The following is an 18,558-nucleotide window of genomic DNA, read 5'->3' on the forward strand; positions in this document are numbered from 1 at the left end:
CTTGACAAAAGGGGAAAAAAATTTATATACAAAGTCTTTATATGTAGAGTGTCTGTCTTTTTCTCCTGAAGAGCAAATAAAATTTACTCTACTTTCTTGGTAATATTCCTAGAATTAGCATCATGATACTGAGTGTACCAATAATTACATCTTTCCATCCTTGCCAATGAAGGAGATCATCAACAATCAACATCAAATTTGTACCCCCTGGCAACTACCTTCCTGATTGTCTCAGGTTACCAGACACTCCCATAAGCATGCTGTGGCCCTTTGAAAGGACATCTGGGAGTTCCATTGAGCTTCCTGCTACTAGGTTATTCACTTGATGATTCCATTGCTCCTACTAAGATGTATTTTAATTTTCCATTTAGAGTCCTAACTCCTGAGACCACATGTTTTAGAAGGCAAAAAACACATCTTTCTAATTTTTGCATCCCCAGTTCTTGGCCCAGTAATGGCAGCACAACAGTACTCAGTAGGCATGTACTTAATTAGTAAGTAAAGAATACTCTTTTAAAACTAGTTTTTCTGAATAAGTTCTTAATCTCCTGCTGTACCTTAATTTTGCATAGAAGCAAAGCTAGAATCGTAAATGGTAGGGATGAGCATTCTCATCTTCATTAACCTTATGATGACATGGAATTTCAATGAGAATGATTTACTTAGCCAGTGTCACATGCCTCATTCCCTTTTACCTCCTCTTCCCTCTTTGGCATTTTTTTTTTGGTCCCTTCTCTGCGTTATCTTGTCAAGGATGGAGGAGTTTTCAGAGCACCCCTTTGTTTTCTGACATCATATGCAAAGCACTCCCCAGGGAGAAAACCATAAGGCATATTAGTTCTCTGCAGCCTTGGATCTGTCAAGAGAAATTAAAATATCCAAGGAGATATCACTACTCAAAAGTCATCTAGGAGTGCATATTTGTCTAGCTTACTTCTATAATAAAAATTATTTTTCTTTAAATGCTGACCCTAAATCATGAGTTAGAACCTAAAATTGCATCCAGACCACCCCAATATCAGCATACTGCAAGGGGCTTTTCAAAGAGACTCAGGTATGTATCCCATATTTGAGAATGACTTTAGTTCTCAATGTACACACCTTTCTCACCACACCCCCTCAGCACCCTATCACAGTCAAGTCTTAACCCTCTTTAGTTCCAGGGTAATACCTTCTCTGCTTAGGTCCTCCTTCACGACGTTTGCATGACAGCTTGGCATGGTGGTAAAATGGAAATATGCAGAATTAGCAGGTAGAGATCTAGGCGCATGCCTCAGCTTCACCACCTGTTGGCTTAAGGGAATCAGGGATTAATTAAATTATTTGAGTTTCAGATTAATTAAAGAAAATGTAAAAATTTTAACATAAATGTGGCTGAGTGTGGTGACTCATGCCTGTAACCCCGGCACTTTGGGGGGCCCAAGATGGGTGGATCACCTGAGGTCAGGAGTTCTAGACCAGCCTGACCAACATGGTGAAACCCTGTCTCTACTAAAAATACAAAAATTAGTCGGGCATGGTGATTGGTGCCTGTAATCTCATCTACTCGGGAGGCTGAGGCAGGAGAATCGCTTGAACCCGAGAGGAGGAGGCGGCAGTGAGCTGAGATTGTGCCATTGCATTCCAGCCTGGGCAATAAGAGTGAAACTCCATCTCACATGAAAAAAAATTGAAAAAGGGGAAGGAAAGATGGATGGAGAGGAGATGGAGAGGAGAGGAGAGGAGAGGAGAGGAAAGGAAAGGAAAGGAAAGGAAAGGAAAGGAGCAAAATATGAACATAAATGGGAGAATGTGATAGGGCCCTTTAAATTATAAAAGTATATATGTGTTGGTTTTGTGTTTTCTTTTCCTTTGTATATTTTTATTAGCTATGAACAGAATATGTATGTCTTTTTTTTTTTTTTAAGTTCTGGGATACATGTGCTGAATGTGCAGGTTTGTTACATGGGTATACATGTGCCATGGTGGTTTGCTGCACCTATCAAGCCATCATCTAGGTTTTAAGCCCTGCATGCATTAGGTGTTTCTCCTAATGCCCTCTCTCCCCTTTCCCCTCACCCCCTGACAGGCTCCAGTGTGTGATGTTCCTCTCCCTATGTCCATGTGTTCTCACTGTTCAACTCCCACTTACGAGTGAGAACAAGCAGTGTTTGGTTTTCTGTTCCTGTGCTGGTTTGCTGAGGATGATGGTTTCCAGCTTCATCCAGGTCCCTGCAAATGATTCTGATTGCTGAAACAATTTTTGTAATGGCATGTTCAGCAGAGGTTTCAGCTAAAGAATCAAGAAAACAATTGACAAAAATTCAGGCATTCAGGAGTGGTAGGAGACAATCTAGGCAGGACTTACACATGAAATAGCTGAAAAACAGACTGTGATCCCTCTGTAACACATAATTTGAGGGCAAAAATGGGTTAACGTTGAGGACAAGAAGTTCAGATTTATAGAATACCTGTCGGGAGAGATATAGAGTTACTTTGTATCCTGCCACTATCATTGGGGAGATATGTTGGACACAGAGTTCTATCATGCAAAGTTAAGGGAGAGAGGTTCTAAGGAGATTGTTCAGACAGCATGATATACTGTTCCCCCTGTCCTTTCAAACTGAGAGATCAAAGTATATTCATAATGGACTTAGACCTAGGAAATGCAAGAGAAAGTGAGAAGATAGAAGTGACTATGGCCATACATAGCAGGTTGAAACTGCACTCCCATGAATTAATGGACACAGATTCATGATTTTTGTTAACTTCATGTGTGTGGGGGGTGGGGCACATACCTATGCATGAGATACACAACCTGGGTTGAAACCTACATCGGTTGCAACAATAATTGAGGCTTGAACTTGGAGTTTTAAGCAGCCAATAGCTTTTGCATCATTGAGGATAAAAATTCCCCAGCAATGTGAGTCTCCAAGGATACCATAAAAATGGTGCATCAGAAAAAAGTGTAGGCTTTGCTTCCCTAGTCCAGAGAGGATTTTATGAATCACCCCTTGTGGGCATTAGAGTTTAATTCCAGCTTCAATAGAATGAGCTTTATCTCACTTTCTTACCCTTCCTCCCACCCTCAGCTTTTATTCCATAGAAGATGCAGTTAAGAGTTTCCTCTCCTACTGCAGGCTGATTTCTTTCAGCTGACCATGGCTGGGGAAGAAAAGAATCAAGGATTGTGTATGAAGTTCAGAGTTAGAATGAGACCCAGGTCATGACATATTAGTAACAGAAGTAAGACCATTCTTGTGATAAAACGTCATTATTTTATTTGAAGTGGCCAAATGTGTGGTGGATTAGGGAAAAGAAATAGAAGAAATAGAAAAGGTTGTAGGGGCAGTTGTGCGAAAGAATACAATTGCTTTATGGTTTTATTCTAAAATTGTGCTCTTTCAATCCAACATTGACATTATTATTTTTATCTTTACTATAATAATGATCATTATCTTCATCATTATTATTCTAGATACTTGGGAAACTAAGCTAGATTTCTAATGGCTCTTTTTAAAAAAAACTTAGGAAAAAAGCTTATTATGGGATTGGCTCATAATTAATCTCATAAGGATTTGGGCATTTCCTGACAAAACCACAGAATGAGTACTTGATATATTTGGCCTCCAAAAGGTCTAGTGGGGAGTTTAAGAGGAAGATGCCACACTGTTTTCTATATTATCTATCCATTCATTCGCTCAATTAGCACGTATTTCTTGAGCACTTTTTAATGGGTTAGACATTATGCCAGGCGCTCGGGTGACAAGGTAAGTGTAGCAACACACTTAAAGGGCCCACAGACTGGAAATAGGAAGAAACAACTACACACTTGCAGTAAGACACAATGACCATTCTAATATGGGGGAGGACGTGCAGGGCCCTAGAGGTGTGGTACATAGTGACGTGTACATAATCCAGCAATGTTCCTGGAGAAGGATGGGATCCAAGGAAAAAATTGAGGTAAGCAAAGAGTAGGAAAGAGTAGTGTTCCTGTACAAAAGGAACAATGTGCTGCAAGGTTCAGGGGTTTAAGAAAGTGCAGCACGCTCTATCCATTAAGACATAAGAACTTGCAGGTAGATCTCAATTTAATTGACAAACACTGTATGATTTTGGGCAAATTACATAAGCACTACGTAAAGTGGGGAAGAATTTAGGAAATGAGGTAAGAAATATGGCTGGGTACTTGAGGAGTATCATCAGTCATGTAAGAATTTAGGACTGGACATTTCTTAGGGAACCACTGCAATAATCCTGTGAAAAAATGGTGGTTGGTCAAGAATCAGGGCAAAATCTAGACAGAAGGAATCGAGAGTCTTGTGTGGATTCAAATGTTGCGGATATGGTTTCAAAGTTGTGAAATGGATATGAGAGAAAGGGAAGAATTGAGCATTTCTCTTATGTTTCTAGCTTAGATATGGTGTTGTTCTCTAAAACAGTAAACAGTGGAGTTAGAATCACTTGTTAATATTGCACAAGCATTATTTAAGGTACCTGCAAAATATTGGTGTCTTATTAGAAGTCTTGTATGAAGGCTGCAATATGGGTTTGGACCTGAACAGTGGGATTTAGGTAGACAGTAAGATTTTAGAAATGGAGAACAAGTTGGTGTTCCAAATAAAAAAAAAAAGTGGAAGATATTGTCCATGAGGGAGCAGAGAGCACAGAGAAGCTAAGAGGGTCCAGAATTAAATAAATTATTCTAAAATTGCTGTGTATTTTGTTGTGCTTTTCATGTGTTTAAGTTAATGTTTTATTCAAAAATAATATAAGATACAGTTTTCGTGTGAAGAGACTACCAAACAGGCTTTGTGTGAGCAATAAAGCTGTTTATTTCACCAGGGTGCAGGCGGGCTGAGTCTGAAGAGAGAGTCAGGGAAGGGAGATAGGGGTGGGGCCAATTTATAGGATTTGGGTAGGTAAAGGAAAAAGGGGGGTTGTTCTCTGGCAAGCAGGAGTTGGGGTCACAAGGTGCTCAGTAGGGGAGCTTTTGAGCCAGGATGAGCCAGGAGAAGGAATTTCACAAGATAATGCCATCAGTTAAGGCAGGAACAGGCCATTTTCATTTCTTTTGTGGTGGAATGTCATCAGTTAAGGCAGGAACCAGCCATCTGGATGTGTACCTGCAGGTTACAGGGGATATGATGGCTTAGCTTGGGCTCAGAGGCCTGACATTCCTGTCTTCTTATATAAATAAGAAAAATAAAATGAAATAGTGGTAAAGTGTTGGGATGGTGAACATTTTTTGGAGGTGGTATGGAGAAATAATGGGTGATGTTTCTCAGGGCTGCTTCAAGGGGGATTAGGGGCGGCATGGGAACCTAGAGTGGGAGAGATTAAGCTGAAGGAAGATTTTGTGGTAAGGAGTGATATTGTGGGGTTGTTAGAAGAAATATTTGTCATTCAGAATTATTGGTGATGGCCTGGATACAGTTTTGTATGAATTGAAAAACTAAACGGAATAAGAGAAGGAGAAAAACAGGTATTAAAGGACTAAGAATTGGGAGGACCCAGGACATCTAATTACAGAGTGCCTAAGGAGGTTCAGCATAGTCCTGCCAGCAAAGATTATTTATTTACTTCAAGAGTTAAGAGTGGCAGTTTGGGGATAGCACCAGGAGATATCAGCTGTGATGGCTTGGAGAAAGTGTAAACCGGCAGTGTAAACAAGATCAGGGCATGTATGAGTAGTTGAGAATGGTGAATAGAAGCATGACTAGACAGAAGATAGTAGGGATGACAAGTTTTTTGGGCACAGTCTAAGTTGGTCCGGTGTCTGGAATGAGACTGGGGCTTAATAAAAAGGAGCATCTGTACAGGAGCTCAAATGGGCTGTACCTTGTAGCATTCCGAGGACAGGCCTGAATTCTGAGAAAAGAAAGAGGTATTTCTTTCTGAGAAAAGAAAGAGGTAAAAGTATTGTCTAGCCTTTTTTAAGTTGGTGGCTGAGCTTGGTGAGGTGAGTTTTTAAAAGACTATTAGTCTGTTCTACTTTTCTTGAAGACTGAGGACTGTAAGGGATATAAAGGGTTCACTGAATACTAAGAGCCTGAAAAAATGCTTGGCTGATTTGACTAATAAAGGCCTGTCTACTATCAGACTGTATAGAGGTAGGAAGGCTAAACTGCGTAATTGTGTCTGACAGAAGGGGAGAAATGACCGTGGTGGCCTTCTTGGACCCTGTGGGAAAGGCCTCTACTTATCTAGTGAAAGCGTCTACCTAGACTAAGAGGTATTTTAGTTTCCTGACTTGGGGCATGTTGAGTAAAGCTAATTTGCCAGTCCTGGGTGGGGGTAAATCCTTGAGCTTGATGTGTAGGGAAAGGAGGGGGCCTGAATAATCCCTGAGGAGTAGTAGAATAGCAGATGGAACACTGAGAAGTTGTTTCCTTGAGGATAGATTTCCAAGATGGAAAGGAAATGAGAGGTTCTAAGAGGCGGGCTAGTGGCTTGTACTATAGCATAGCCTCCCTTTGCTGGTGTGTGGCGATTAGGCCTGGTGGAACTGCCATCAATAAACTAAGTGTGATCAGGGTGAGAAACAGGGAAGAAGGAAATGTGGGGAAATGGGGTGAATGTCAGGTGGATCAGAGAGATGCAGTCATGAGGGTCAGGTGTGGTATCAGGAATAACGCGGGAGGCCAGATTGAAGTCCTGGCCAGGAAAAATGGTAATTGTGGGAGACCCAACAAAGAGTGAGTACAGCTGAAGGAGCCAGGGAGGAGAAAGTATATGTGTCAGGTGTGAGGAAGAAAATAGATTTTGGAAATTATGAGAGCTGTAGAGAGTGAGTTGAGCATAGTTTGTGATTTTAAGGCCTTCTAAAATTATTAGGGTGGCAGTAGCCGCTGCACAGAGATATGATGGCCAGCCTAAAACAGTAAGGTCAAGTTGTTTGGACAAAAAGGCTACAGGACGCGATCCCAGTCCTTGCATAAGAATTCTGACTACACAGCCCTGCACTTCAGCTGTGTGTAATGAAAATGGTTGGATGAGTCAGGGAGAGCTAGGGTCGGGGCAGTCTCTAAAGCTGTCTTCAATGAATGGAAAGGAGTGGGGAAATGATTTAGGATCTATGGGTCAGCTAGGTTTCCTTCTGTGAGTTTATATAATGGTTTTGTTAGGATGGCAAAACCAGGTATCCAAAGGCAAAAGTATATAACTATGCCCAGGAAGGAAAGGAGTTGTTGCTTTGTAGAAGGGATTGGGGTTTGGGAGATTAGCCAGACACGATCAGCAGGGAGAGCACGTGTGTTTTTATGAGAATTATGCTGAGATAGGTAACAGATGAGGAAGAAATTTGGGCTTGACTGAAGTAATGGGGGCTGTCTGTGAAGCTTTGCAGCAGTGCAGCCTATGTAATTTGCTGAGCTTGATGGGTGTCAGGGTCAGTCCAGGTGAAAGCAAAGAGAGGCTGGGATGAAGGCTGTGAAGGAATATAAAGAAAGCATGTTTGAGATCTAGAACAGAATAATGGATTGTGGAGGGAGGTATTGAGGATAGGAGAGTATATGGGTTTGGCACCATGGGGTGGATAGGCAAAACAATTTGGTTGATAAGGCATAGATCCTGAACTAACTTGCAAGGCTTGTCTGGTTTTTGGACAGGTAAAATGGGGGAATTGTAAGGAGAGTTTATAGGCTTCAAAAGGCCATGCTGTAGCAGGCGAGTGATAACAGGCTTTAATCCTTTCAAAGCATGCCGTGGGATGGGATATTGGCACTGACTGGGGTAAGGGTGATTAGGTTTTAATGAGATGGTAAGGGGTGCATGATCGGTCGCCAAGGAGGGAGTAGAGGTATCTTATACTTTTGGGTTAAGGTGGGGGGATACAAGAGGAGGACACAAAGGAGGCTTTGGATTGGGAAGAAGGGCAGCAATGAGATGCAGCTGTAGTCCAGGAATAGTCAGGGAAGCAGATAATTTAGTTAAAGTGTCTCAGCCTAATAAGGGAACTGGGCAGGTGGGGATAACTAAAAAGCAGTGCTTAAAAGAGTATTGTCTAATTTGGCACCAGAGTTGGGGAGTTTTAAGAGATTTAGAAGCCTGGCTGTCAATGCCTACAACAGTTATAGAGGCAAGGGAAACAGGCCCTTTTAAAGAAGGTAATGTGGAGTGGGTAGCCTCCATATTGATTAAGAAGGGGACGGACTTACCCTCCACTGTGAGTTACCTAAAGCTCAGCGTCCGTGATAGTCTACGGGGCTTCTGAGGCGATCGGGCAGCGTCAGTCTTCAGCCGCTAAGCTGAGATCTGGGAAGGAGTCAGAGAGCCTTGAGCCAGAGTTCCAGGGGCTCTGGGAGTGGCTGCCAGGTGAGTTGAACAGTCTAATTTCTAGTGGGGTCCTGCACAGATGGGACATGGCTTAGGAGGAATCCCGGGCTGCGGGCATTCCTTGGCCTCGTGGCCAGATTTCTCGCACTTGTAGCAAGCTCCTGGGGGAGGCGGTTCTGGAGGAACACCTGGCCACTGTGGTTTAGGCGTTTGGAAGTTCTTGTGTGCTGGAGATGTGGCTGGGGTTTGTCTCACAGTGGAGGCAAGGAATTGCAAGTCAGAAATATGTTGCTACTTGGCTGCCTCTACTCTGTTATTGTACACGTTGAAGGCGAGGTTAATTAAGTCCTGTTGTGGGGTTTGAGGACTGGAATTTAATTTTTGGAGTTTTATTTAATGTCGGGAGCAGATTGGGTAATAAAATGTATATTGAAAATAAGATGGCCTTTTGAACTTTTAGGGTCTAGGGCTGTAAAGCCTCTCAGGGTTGCTGCCAAACAAGCTGTGAACTGGGCTGGATTTTTATATTTGATGAAAAAGAGCCTAAACGCTATCTGATTTGGCATAAAGAAAAAGGAGCATTAACCTTGACTATGCCTTTAGGTCCAGCCACCTTTTTAAGAGGAAATTGCTGGGCAGGTGGGGGTGGGCTAGTCACCGAATGAAACTGTAAGCTAGACCCGGTGTGAGGAGGGGAGGTAATAAAAGGATTATAGGGTGGAGGAGCGGAGGCTGAGGAAGAATTGGGACTTAGCTCAGCCTGGCAAGGAGGGGAGAGGTCAGATAGGTCTGTAGAAAAGGAAGATTAGAAAGACTCAGTGATGCTTGGGGTTGGGACTGAGGGGACAGGTGGGAGGGAAAGAAGGAAGATTTGGGATGAGTTGCATTGGGAACAGAGACCAGGGAGAGAGCCCGATGTGTAAAAGAATGCCTGGACATCAGGCACCTCAGACCATTTGCCCATTTAAAGACAAAGAATTATTTAGATCTTGTGGCATGGAAAAATTGAAGGTGCCATTTTCTGGCTATTTGGAACTACTGTCAAGTTTGTATTGGGGTCAAGCAGCATTGCAGAAGAAAATAAGACACTTAGATTTTAGGTCAGGTGAGTGTTGAAGAGGTTTTAAGTTCTTAACACAGGCTAAGGGAGAAGGAGGAGGAATGGAAGGTGGAAGCTTGCCCATAGTGAAGGAGGCAAGCCCAGAGAAAAGAGTAGAGACAGGGAGAAGGGGTGGGGGGTTCTTGCCTTCCAGAAAAGCAGAGAAGGGGTCAGGGTGTGGAAATAAGGGGTTGGGGTGCAGAGATAAGAGGTTGGGGCACGGAAATAAGAGACCAGGGAGCAGAGATAAGAGGTCGGGGCATGGAAATAAGGGATGAGGCATAGAGATAAGAGGTCAGGGTTCCTGCCCCTCCCCCAGAAAAGCAGGACTTGCCTCTAAGGGTGAAGGACCAAGGCAGGCATCCCTGCGTGGTCTGACACTTCTGAAACCTGGGTGAATAATCAGAGAAGAGTCCCTGCAATAATTAAACACCAAGGGAAGGCTGCCTTCCCTAGTCTGTGACCGGCGCCGGAGTTTTGGGTCCACAGATAAAATGTGTCTCCTTTGTCTCTACCAGAAAATGAAAGGAATTGAAATTAAGAGAAGGGAGAGATTGAAGTGTGGCGCCAAGATTGAAAGGAGAAAGAGGTTGAGGGATAGTGAGAGAGGTTGGAGAAGAGGGTAAAAAGAGGCTGCTTACCAGCTTTAAAATTGGTGAGATGTTCCTTGGGCTGGTTGGTCTGAGGAGCAGAGGTCATAGGTGGATCTTTCTCACGGAGCAAAGAGCAGGAGGACAGGGGATTGATCTCCCAAATCCCTCAATCCGAGTCACAGCACCAAATTTCATGCGCGTTCCTGTGAAGAGACCACCAAGCAGGCTTTGTGTGAGCAATAAAGCTGTTTATTTCACCTGGGTGCAGGTGGGCTGAGTCTGAAGAGAGCGTCAGGGAAGGGAGATAGGGGTGGGGCCGTTTTATAGGATTTGGGTAGGTAAAGGAAAAAGGGGGGTTGTTCTCTGGCAGGCAGGAGTGGGGGGTCACAAGGTGCTCAGTGGGGGAGCTTTTGAGCCAGGATGAGCCAGGAGAAGGAATTTAACAAGATAATGTCATCAGTTAAGGCAGGAACAGGCCATTTTCATTTCTTTTGTGGTGGAATGTCATCAGTTAAGTAAAACCACACTCAGGCACATTTGGGTAAAACTGAACACAATAGATAAAATTTTACAAGCAGCCAGAAAAAGAATAAAGCCCTACTGCATGCAAGGAAAATAAAATAAAAGATAATTGACATTTAATCGGAAGCAATGAACAGAAGACAATAGAATGATATTCTCAAAGCAATTAAAACAATATATCAACCCAGAATTATGTGTCTAGTAGAAACATTATTCAAAGCATGTAGACAAAAAAAAGACATATTGACTTGAAATCTGAAAGAATTTGTCATCATCAGAACAACGCTATATAACATGCCAAAAGTAAGTTTTATTTGTGTAATGGAAATTATACTGGGATTGGAGGGCAATCAAATCCACAGAGAACTAAATGCTTGAGGAAGAGTGTCTATGGGGATAAATATTAAAGCTGACATTCATGTATTGTTCTGACATAATATCTTTAAAATATATGTTGCTGCTGTAAGGTAAAATGTTAACTTGCAGTTTGGAATTTATAACATCTGTAAAAATATATGGTGAAATAGCAGAAGGATAGGGTAAAGGGAATTTTAGTTTGTAAGCTTATTATGGTTTACATAGTGTAGCATAATATTAACCTAATTAGCTTTTAATTAATGAGGAATATTCATTGGAATCACTGAATCAAACATTGGGGAAAAAGTTGTAGAAAAAAGTTGATAAAGTAAAAGAACTAGAACATTATTTAGTTAAACCCTAATTCCCCCCAAAATAGCAAGAATAAGGGAACCAAGAAAAATAAAAAGCTAATAAGATAAACAGCAAATGAAGAGAAATGAATGATAAGATAGGTTCAAGCTCCACCATACAAATAATTAAATGGGAATTGACTAAATATCCAATTAAGAAATGAAGACTGGACTAAAATTCAAGATTTAAATCTGTGCTGTCTTCCAGAGGTGAATTTAAAATTTAAACATAGCTAGGGTAAAAGATAAGAGGATGGAAAAACATTAACCATGCAAACAGAAACCATAAGTGAGATGTGTGAATCATACTAAATTTAGGAAATGCAGACTTCAGGACTAGGATTTTATAGCAGATTAGAGGAAATGTTTACCATAAAGAACAGCAGCAAAATGATAAAGTGAACATAAAACAAACTTTTAAAAATTCTATTTGCATGCATAGTTTACTTTTGTTCTTCTTCCCCATCTCCCTCTTTCCCTTTCTTCCTCTATTTTTTTTTAACTGTATTATTATTCTTTGACCAGGAACACTTTTTATTTTTAATTTACTTACGTGTATTTTTTAATTGAGTTTGGATATTTTTATTTTTATTTATGCTAACACATGATGTGACATAATGTTTTTAAAATCTATTTATTTCTATGTATTTAGGGGACACAAGTGCAGGTTTCTCACAGGCGTATATTGCACAGTCACCTTGGGATGTTGCTAAGGTGAAAATATTGTCCTAAAAAAAAATGTTTAAAATCCAGGAGAGATATGTGAAATAAGATTGACAAAATGGTCATATTACTGAATCTGAGTGATAGGTGCATAGGGTTTAATAAATATCCCTTCTGGCCAGGTGCGGTGGCTCAAGCCTGTAATCCTAGCACTTTGGGAGGCTGAGGCGGGCGGATCACGAGGTCAGGAGATCGAGACCATCCTGGCTAACACGGTGAAACCCCATCTCTACTAAAAAAATACAAAAAATAAATAAATAAATAACCCTTCTAATTTTATGTCTTATCAAAATATTCTATTAAGAAAGAAAGAAAGGAAGGAAAGAAAGAAACGAAAGAGATAAAGGAAAGAACAAAAGAGAGAGAAAGAAAGAGGAAGGAAGGAGGGAGGGGGGAAGAGGGAGAAAGCACAACAAAAATAAGTGAGCCTTTTTAGGCTATTTAACATAATATGCTCAATGTTACATTCTCAAAGAATAAACTGGCACACACTAAATGCTATATAAATGTTTAAATACCTGAATTAAACTGATGCTGATTCATATAACCATGTCAAATTCAGCTAATTACATTTTCTACGTGCAGACAGTTAATTAAAAAATAAAACAAATAAAAAAATAAAAAAACAAAAGCTAGGTAGCAAGGATTAAAGGTGAAAACTGAAATTAAAACATGACAAGGAGTGATGTTTTGTTATAAAACAAAAATCTGGGATTTGGCATCAAAAGTTCTAGTAATAAAGACTGATTCTATTTTGGATGGGTTATATGACCTCTGCCAGTTTATATAAAGCCCATCAGAGACTCACTATTTCATCTTTCATATGTGGAAAGTCAACATCTGCCTACTTCATAGGATTGTTGTAAGGACTGAATGGAATGTATATAAAAAAAACTCTAAATTCCTGTATGTATAAAAAAATCATTCTTTTGTAAAATTCAAAGATGGGCACTGAGGGATATTTTTAATGCAGAACAGCAAGTCATGCTAGAATATGGTATAGAATGTAGGAGTGAAATGATTAAAGTATTAAAAATCATAACAGCAATAATCTTTAATTTTTTTCTGGGAAACAAGGTTTTGTTTTGTTTTGTGTATTTGTAGCTGTAGCCACAGCTTGGAGGCAAAAGGGAGGGTGGGAAAGTCCTGGAGAGTCAGGGTGTCTCTTGGCCCTCAGCAAGCAGAGTACAAAGGCTGCTCAGGGGCCGGCGAGGGTGTGGGTGCAGTAGCCATGGCAGCAGCACTAAACCTGGTACCCCTCTCAGGGGGGGTGCCTGGTGGACCATGGGTGATCTCTGTAGCATGGGCAAGGGCCAGCCCCCAGGGCTGGGACTCTGCAACTCTAGGCCATGTCAGGGCCCTGGATCAGGGAACTAGGGGTGCTGAGGTGGGGTTGGGAATGGAGTAACAGATGTGGGAGTGGGTGGTCTAAGGGTGGGTGGTCCAAGATGGGGCATGGCCTACAGTCTGGAGAGGACCCATCCTCACTCGGGTTGTGGGTCCTGCAGGAAGGCAGTTCTCACAGAGCACGTGGCCTTCCAAAGGGAAGCAGCTGCTGTCTTCTGCCTCAGTTGACAGGGGCTTCCCACAGTCCTCTCACTTGTAACACTTGAATTGATTTGACATCCTTATGGAAATACCCCTGAAGTTGGATACCTGAACTTAAATCTCTGATTGACTGCTGATTATCTGTGAGCTTCTTAGTGGGACTAACTTCTCTGATTATCTTTCCTCTCTTGCCTGTAACTCGCCTTTGAATATACACTAAATCTAACTTCATTTGATTTAGTGTCTATCAGTCACCATAAAATTATATATATTAAAAATAAATGACCCACTTGATGACAACCACCTTGAAATTGTCCATGGGACAGTACAGAGAAAAAGGAAATAGAAAACTATTAGATACCGAATTAATATGAATAAATTACATAGAATTAATTCATTAAAATTATTGATTAAAAATTATATGCTTAACATATTGGCAGTTTTGAATAGAGGTGTTCGGTTGTCAGTCTCCAAAATGCCCCCATGTGCCTGGCTTCCTGGCACCCAGGTCTTTGTGCAGTTCTGCCTGGGTGGAGAAGGCTGACCTGCATGACCAACAGTATGTGGAGGAAATTGCAACTGTGACTTCTGATGCTAAGACCCAGCAGAACTTATGGCTTCCACTTTCCTGTCTCTTGAATTGCTTGCTCTGGCAGAACCAGCTACCATGTCATAAATATGCTAATGCATCCCTATGGTCTGGTCCTTTTGGCAAGAGACAGGGGTGTCCTGTAAATGACCAGCACCCACTTCCAGGCATGTTCATGGATTGCCTAGAAAGTGGCTCCCCTGCTCAGAGAAGCCCTCGGTTGACTGTAGCCCTGGTAACCACTTGAGACCTTAAGATCAAAGCACCCAGCAAACATACTACCAGATTTTGAACCAGAGATGTCAGGTGTGTGAAATTATCAATGCTTAATGTTTTAAGACATTAAATTATGATGTAATTTATTATGGAACAACAGACAAGTCATACAAGATCTAAGATATGAACCACAGGCTGGACACAGTGGCTCACATCTGTAATTCCAGCAATTTGGGGGGCCAAGGTAGGCGGATCACCTGAGGTCAGGTGTTCGAGATCAGTCTGGCCAACATGGTGAAATCCTGTGTCTAACAAAAATACAAAAATTAGCCGGGCATGGTGGCAGGTGACTATAATTCCAGCTAGTCGGGAGGCTGAGGCAGGAGAATCACTTGAACCTGGGAGGCAGAGGTTGCAGTGAGCTGAGAGATCGCACCACGGTACTCCAGCCTGGGCGACAGAACGAGAGTAAAAATAAAATAAAATATGATTCACAGATGTATTCTGTGGCAAACAGTATCATAGTGCAGTGCATTTGTATAAATCAGTTATTGATGTTATTGATGTATAATTTATATATGACAAAACGCACACATTTAAATGCACATTTTAGTGATTTTTTACAAGTGAATCCACCTGGATGACTGTCACCATTATCAAGATACCAAATATTTTTATCACTCAGTAAAGTTACTTTCTACCCATTTCCGACTTCCACTTTCCACAGGCTCCAGGCTAGTCTACTTTCTCTCATTAGAGAATATGTCTAAATTTTCTAGATCTTCATATAAGTAGAATCATATGATATACTATTTTGTATCCAAATATTGTGGGTAGTTTACTCCTCTCAAAGTAATGTGTTTGAGATTCATCCATGCTGTGTGTATCAGTAGCCAATTTCCTTGTTTTGGCACACAGTATTTTATTGCATGAGCATATCCCATCTTTTCTACACAACCTCTTAGTGGACATGTGTGGTTTCCAGGTTTTAGCTACTATAGGTAAATGTACAATTTGTTGTGCAGATATATATTTTTATTTATCTTGTGTAAAATACCTGGGAGTGTAATTGATGGGTTATATGGTTAGGGTATGTTTAACTTTAAAAGAAAGTGCCAAGTTATTATCCAAACATTTCATTTTGAATTCCCTCTAGCAATGTATGCATTCCAGTTCCTCTGCATTCTCGCCAATTTTTTGTATTGTCAGGTTTTTTTGTTTTGTTTTGTTTTTTACTTTAAGTTCTAGGGTACATGTGCAGAACGTGTAGGTTTGTTACATAGGTATACATGTGCCATGATGGTTGGCTGCACCCATCAATCCATCATCTACATTAGATATTTCCCCTAATGCTGTCGTTCCGCTAGCTCCCCACCCCCTCACAGGCCCCAGTGTGTGTGATGTTCCCCTCGCTGTGTCCATGTGTTCCCATTTTTCAACTCCCACTGATGAGTGACAACATGCAATGTTTGGTTTTCTGTTCTTGTGTTAGTTTGGTGAGAATGATCGTTTACAGCTTCATTCATGTCCCTGCAAAGGACATGAACTCATCTTTTTGTATGGCTGCATAGTATTCCATGGTGTGTATGTGCCACATTTTCTTTATCCAGTCTATCATTGATGGGCATTTGGGTTGGTTTCAAGTCTTTGCTATTGTGAATAGGGCTGCAATAAACATACTTGTGCTTGTGTCTTTATAGTAGAATGATTTATAATCCTTTGGGCATATACCCAGTAATGGGATTTTTGTGTCAAATGGTATTTCTGGTTCCAGATCCTTGAGGAATCACCCTATTGTCTTCCACAATGGTTGAACTAATTTACACTCCCACCAACAGTGTAAAAGTGTTCCTATTTCTCCACATCTTCTCCAGCATCTGTTGTTTCCTGACCTTTTAATGATCACCATTCTAACCAGTGTGAGATGGTATCTCATCATGGTTTTGATTAGTATATTTCTAATGACCAGTGATGATGAACTTTCATATGTTTGTTGGCTGCATAAATGTCTTCTTTTGAGAAGTGTCTGTTCGTATGCTTTGCCCACTTTTTGATGGGGTTGTTTTTCTCTTGTAAATTTTTTTTAAGTTCTTTGTAGATTCTGGATATTAGCCCTTTGTCAGATGGATAGATTGCAAAAATTTTCTCCCATTCTGTAGGTTGCCTCTTCACTCTGATGGTGGTTTCTGTGGCTGTGCAGAAGCTCTGTAGTTTAATTAGATCCCATCTATCAATTTTGGCTTTTGTTGCCATTGCTTTTGGTGTTTTAGTCATGAAGTCTTTGCCCATGCCTATGATTTGATTTTAAAAGTTCCAGGATACATGTGCAGGATGTGCAGGTTTATTACATAGGTAAACGTGTGCTATGGTTGTTTGCTAAACCTATCAATGCATCACTTTTACTCTCTTTTTTTTTTTTCTTAAGTTTACTCATTCTAATGAGTGTGCAGTGGTATTTTATTGTGGCTTTAATTTGCATTTCCCTCATGACTATTGAAGTCAAACATCTTTTCATGTGTTTAGTGTTCCTCTGTTTTGCTAATTTATAAACTCTTTTTTCAAACATTTTCCATTTTTAGAGGATTATTTTTCTTTTTCTTGCAGAATTGTAAGAGTTTTGTATATATTCTGGAAACAAGTCCTTTGTAAAATATATGTGTGGTCAATAATTTCTCCCAGTCTGTGACTACCAATTTATTTTTCTAATAATGTCTTCAGATGGGGCAGAGATTTTAATGTTGATGTAGTCTAATTCATCTTTGTTATTTTGTTTACTGCATTTCATAACCTGTCTAAAAAATCTTTGTCTACTCTCACATTGCAAAGGTATCATCCTATGATCTCTCCCAATGGTTTATAAGTTTATATTTTATGCATGTGTGACACTAACTAATGAGTTCTATAGTTTGAAGTTTAAAAAAATAAAAGTAGCTCATGTATTACTTAGGTAGCCTTGGAAAGTTGTTTAATATTCTGAAAGTGAGATGTTTCATCTCTGTAACTGAGATTATAATATTATCCATTTCTGCCTTAAGAGTTGTTAGAAAACTAAACATTATACAGACCATACAAGTTTTGGTAACTTACATAAGCTATAACACACATGATATTATGATAAGCAGTATCAATAACCAGAATATGTTATTGACTAATTAAAATATAAATACCATTTTTCCCTGTGCTCACATCTGCACTCTCTGTCTCTCTCTCTCTCTTTCTGTTGCTATTTATATATCAGTCTTTATTGTTTGATTCTGAATTTAACCATGTATGAGATGCGATAAAGAGCTTCTGAACCACAGACATGTTGTTTTATATTCCATATAGCTATAGACATTTTAGCAATCATTTCTTGAGTAACTGTATGTATTAGAACCACAGTTGGTGATATGCCTTACTACATTATTTTAGACTCTCTATAAGTGAATGTAAAAAAAAATTAGTGACATTACTTCCAAATAGTGAAATAATGTCCATTTAAATGACCCTTAATGATGTAATTTTTACTTAAATTTTTTTAAGTGATATTGTATCTGAGAAGTAAAGAATAAGGCCAGTCTTTAGAATTTGAGTTTTGTGACATCTTTTTTTTAAATTTTTTCCTACTTTAGGATTTATGCTAATGCTTCATAAATCCTTCCAACATTTTAATTATTTGGGAAGCTGGAGCTGTTGCATTTGCATCTATTTTTTGATTCTCAGGGAAAGTTTTATTTATTTTGTAAAACTTATTAAACTGTATCAGATCTTAACAATGAGATAAAATTCTTCACCAAAATCTTAATATGATTTTGTACTTCTTTTTTTTTTTTTTTGGCTTTTTACATATTTATTTGTGTAAATATCAGAATTACACTTTTAGATATTTATTATGGGGAAACACAAAGCTAATATTCCCCAAATCTAGTTCTCTGCTGTTCCAAATGCTGTCAGATGCTCTGGAATACCTGATGAATGCAAATTAAAGAGTATATAAATCAAACAAAAGTTGTTAATGACTTCAGATCACAAGGGCTCTTTCACCTATTCATTCATTGAAGAGAGAAAGGGAAAACTCCTGTTCAGACATGGGATTGGGTTTCTATTGACAACACTCAATACATTCACAGAAAAATGCCAAAGCTGAGATTTTAAAAAAAGTACTCTGTTTTGCACTCACCTTTTAATAAACTGTATCTCTGCTATCAGCTCAATACTACTGAGGGTTCCTTTGATCAGACTTCCATGGAAAGGCATTTTAAGTAACCATAAGTCTCGTTTCTTGGCCAGCTCCCTAATTACTGCAACTAACTTGGCCCTCTA

At 40.0% G+C, this 18,558-nt stretch overlaps 1 long non-coding RNA gene across 1 annotated transcript; it reads right to left on the reverse strand.

Moving 5' to 3' along the window:
• Nucleotides 1–236: 236 nt before the first annotated feature.
• Nucleotides 237–10,243, reverse strand: LOC105739987. Its single transcript, XR_001115994.2, has 3 exons — nucleotides 9,997–10,243; nucleotides 1,172–1,293; nucleotides 237–856 (listed from the first exon to the last, which is right to left on the reverse strand). It is a non-coding gene; the product is annotated as an uncharacterized LOC105739987 (long non-coding RNA).
• Nucleotides 10,244–18,558: the final 8,315 nt, after the last annotated feature.

This window comes from Nomascus leucogenys, chromosome 16 (assembly GCF_006542625.1).
Source record: "Nomascus leucogenys isolate Asia chromosome 16, Asia_NLE_v1, whole genome shotgun sequence".
Taxonomy (NCBI): Eukaryota; Metazoa; Chordata; class Mammalia; order Primates; family Hylobatidae; genus Nomascus; species Nomascus leucogenys.